Raw genomic sequence first — 3,790 nt, forward strand, 5'->3', positions numbered from 1 at the left:
ACCGCGATTTCGCTGGAAGCGGGTGCAATTTTTCAGATTAGCACCCGCTCCCGGCGAAATCCTGCGGTTGTCCTTATGACAAATTTTTAATTATATATACAACGTTGAGTTTTTTTATGGTTTCTGCAAAAGTCTCATACAATTTTTTAGGACTTGTTTTTAGTCCGCACAGTGAGCTGCGTAGGCGAAGTACATTGTTGCTTTTTCCTCGTTAGTAAACTGCATTCCGTAAGTAATTTCTAAGTAAATTTCTACTTTGACTTCGCTATTTAAGAACGCGGTTTTTACATCTAATTGACACATGATCGAATCGTATTTGTTGGTATACGCTAGTACTGTACGAATTAATGGTAATCTCGTCACGGGTGCGTAGGTTTCTCTCAAATTGAAATTTGCTTATTACTTTGTGATAATTTTTCGGATCCCACTTAATTGTTGCTAACAGTGCATGAAATTCTACATGGTAATCGTTCTCTCTGTCTGTTTCTGCATCAGAGTCACATATAGCAAAGTGTATTTTTGCTGGCCTGTTTCTCTTTTCCTTAGTTTGGACAATCAACTCGATAAATATTCTATTTTTACGTCTCTGCCGATTATTTTCCTCGCAGATATAACGAATTCGCATCTTCTCTCGGGAACTTCGGTTTTATTTTTTAACTGGTAAGCATCTGCATGGATTTTCATCAATGGCTCTGTTCCCCTTCTTCGTACCTTGGTGAAGGGCTTTTTTTTCATTTTTAACAAAAAAATATAATTCACACTCCTTCAACCCTTCATCAAAGTCCGATGTTTTGTAATTTTCAATTTCAGGATACAGTTTTTTATTTGATTTGAATATTTTGCGGATAGGTGACCTAACCTCGAATGCCATAATCTTATTGTATTTAATTTTTCGAGTTTATTATGGACTGCTTGTGTTACTGCGGTTTTGTCAAGTTCGTTCCTTTGTTTTTTATTTTTTGATATTTTACTGCTATCTAATGTTTTTATTATTTTTCCACTCCGAGTAGCTAGATTCAAGTCAATGTTATTAATTCTGCCGTTTGCATTGTTTACTTTTCTGCTTATTTTGTACTTCGATTTGCCAAAAGGGTTTAATATACTCCCCGATAGTATTGAGTTTCTGCTTACCGGATCATAAATTTTGATATGTTTGTTATCAAGATGTATTTTCATACCTTGATCTACAAATTTTCGTAACGACCATAGGTTTTTGGCTAAATTTTTTGCATAAATTACGTTATTTGATTTTGTGATTCTGCCGTTTTGTGATTTTAATAATACGGTGCCGCTGCCCTCATATTTTAAATTTGCATCTTTGTTTTTGTTCGCGCAGTTGATTATACTGCATTTTCTAGAAATTAGCTGCTCGAATAGAAGTCACGAATTTGCTATGTGGTGCGAAGCACCAGAGTCTGCGATAAAATTATCGGTATTGTCTTTGCATCAGAGAGTGTCTCACTCTCTGTTTCTGATTCTGAACTAACTTCGACTAAGTAACACTTTTTAGGTATGTTTTTGAATTTCTTTTTCTCACCTTGAGAACGATAGGTTTCTGCACTTCTAGAGCCCGGCGGAGGCCTGAGTCTGAAACCCTTACCGTCTGCTGCTTTGGTCTTTTTACCAGAAGGATTGCAAACCTCCTCGGCTCTCCTTTTGCTGCGTTCTCACCTTGCGGTCTCAGATTTGCAACCAGCGGCAAGGTGATCGAACACTTGCAATGATAGTAAGCCTTGTCGGTGCTTTTCCAGTCGCAGGCCCAATGACCAGTGGGCCAGTCCCTGGACGGTCCACGTGGTGGGGTGAGTTGACGTTGCGAGTCGTCCTGCGTGTCTCTGCTTGTGAAGTTTCCTTGGAGTGATCTGCCGAATCCCTGCCGCTAAGGAGAGATGTTGCTCTGTTGCTGCTTCTGCAACTGTTACCGACGTTCAAATCTTTCTCTGTCTGCGAAAGTACATCGATCTACTGGAATAGTTGGCTGATCCCAATCAAAAACAGCACCACTTGTTTGGTTTCTTTCCCACTGTTCCACAATGCTTTCACGCAGGAGTTGATCAGGCTGGTGATCAGTCGAGGTCGAAGACTGCTGCTGTTGTGTGCTATTGATTTTCAGTTGGTCGACTAATTTGCAAATACTATTTGCTAAAGTATTTGCAATTTTGTCACTACTGCTTTCATTGCTCTGCTTGACGACGTTGCCAACATTTTTGACTTCATTCAGTAATTTGTATTGATTTACTGCGTTTTCTTTAACGAACTGCCTGAATTCATCAATAGTGACGAACTGCTGTTGTATGTTTTCAGACTGCGAGGTGTTGGGAGACTGTTGAGGTGTAACTGTTTTTGCTATCAGCTTGATTCCTTTGGGATCAGGCATACTGGCAAACAAGTTGTAGATTTGTTTGGTTAATTCAGTTCCAAACACTTTATCATCTGAAAAGAAAAGGAGAAATTAATATACTGCATTTGTGATTGTGAAGTGATCAGTTTCACAATCAAGCACAAACGTGTGCACTGCCACTGCCTGCTATGTGATTTATAAATGAAATCGTATGCTCCTATGCAAGATTAGCATCGAGCATCTGCACTGCATGTACAGCGGGCCAGGCAAGCACATATTTGTGCAGAGCGGAGCTTTAGAGGAGTGCCACTGCCTCCGGCAGCTGCACTGTTGTCTGCCATCCTTCAGACGAACGAACTTGACTGCAACGAACTTTCTTTCACTTATTTTTCACTGAAAAACGCGCACATTTTTTACACTCGTACATTTTTTTAAATTATACGAGGAAACAACATTGGCGTAGGTTAGGACGGACGAACAGAAATTGACAGTTTCAGAAATACATGAAGAATACGTAATGAACAATGATGTAATAGGCAAGTTTCCATTGAAAACCACTGATGTGGAAGCGCGTAATTGAGTTTAAATTTGAAATAAGAAATTTAAAAAATGTGTATATGTACACATCCATACATATGCATACATATATACACACATATAGCATACATATGGTACATATACACATATGGTATATACATATAGAGATGATTAATATTAAAAACATTATTTTATAATACTCTGATAAATTTTATTAATATTTAGAATTTCAGTCTGTAGATTAACTGAAATCTTACGATATTTGTTTATAAAAATAGACTCAATAATACGTCGTTGATAAGTATTTTTTTCTGTAGCTAATATTTTAATACGTTTAAAATCAAAATCAAAGTAATGATTGAAATTCCAAGAATGTTGCGACAGACCTGTGTTAAAATTTCCAACTTCACAATCTCTTTTGTGTTCAGCAATTCTAGTTTTTAATTTCCTTCCAGTTTCACCTATATAAGCTTTATTACAACATTTACATTTAATGAAATAAATAACACCAGAGAAATTTTCAATGGAATCTACGTCCTTTCTTCTTGACAAATAATTATCTAATGTATTAGTGTTTTTAAAATAAACATTGATATTAAATTTTTTAAATGAATTTCTTAATCTTTCTGATAGGCCCTGAATGTAAGGCAAAGTAACATTTAAATTAAATATATTGTAAGTATCACTCCAATTTCTTTCCTTGTTAATTTTATTACTGTTATTGTAAATCTCATGAATTCGTTCTTTAATGATGTCATTTACAAACTCAAAAGGATAGTTATTCTGTACTAAAGTTGTTTTTAATAGATATAAATTTTCTTTTCTAAATTGAATGTCAGATAATTTTACACATCTATCAACTAAACCCTTAATTAAACCAATTTTATGCCCAAATAAATTATGTGAATTATA

General features: G+C 35.9%; 1 protein-coding gene across 9 annotated transcripts in view; it reads right to left on the bottom strand.

Annotated features, from left to right (window-relative positions):
* Nucleotides 1-3,790, bottom strand: part of LOC117180313 (unconventional prefoldin RPB5 interactor-like protein) — a 184,721-nt gene that overhangs the window by 10,273 nt on the left and 170,658 nt on the right. The window contains exon 8 of one of the 9 annotated variants that reach the window (XR_004468026.1): nucleotides 1,538-2,433. The exons of the other annotated variants lie outside the window; for them this stretch is intronic. The gene's annotated coding sequence lies outside the window, so the exon portion shown is untranslated. The remainder of the gene's footprint in view (nucleotides 1-1,537; nucleotides 2,434-3,790) is intronic. 9 annotated transcript variants of the gene reach the window in all.

The sequence above is a fragment of the Belonocnema kinseyi genome, chromosome 9, assembly GCF_010883055.1.
Source record: "Belonocnema kinseyi isolate 2016_QV_RU_SX_M_011 chromosome 9, B_treatae_v1, whole genome shotgun sequence".
In the NCBI taxonomy this organism is placed as follows: domain Eukaryota; kingdom Metazoa; phylum Arthropoda; class Insecta; order Hymenoptera; family Cynipidae; genus Belonocnema; species Belonocnema kinseyi.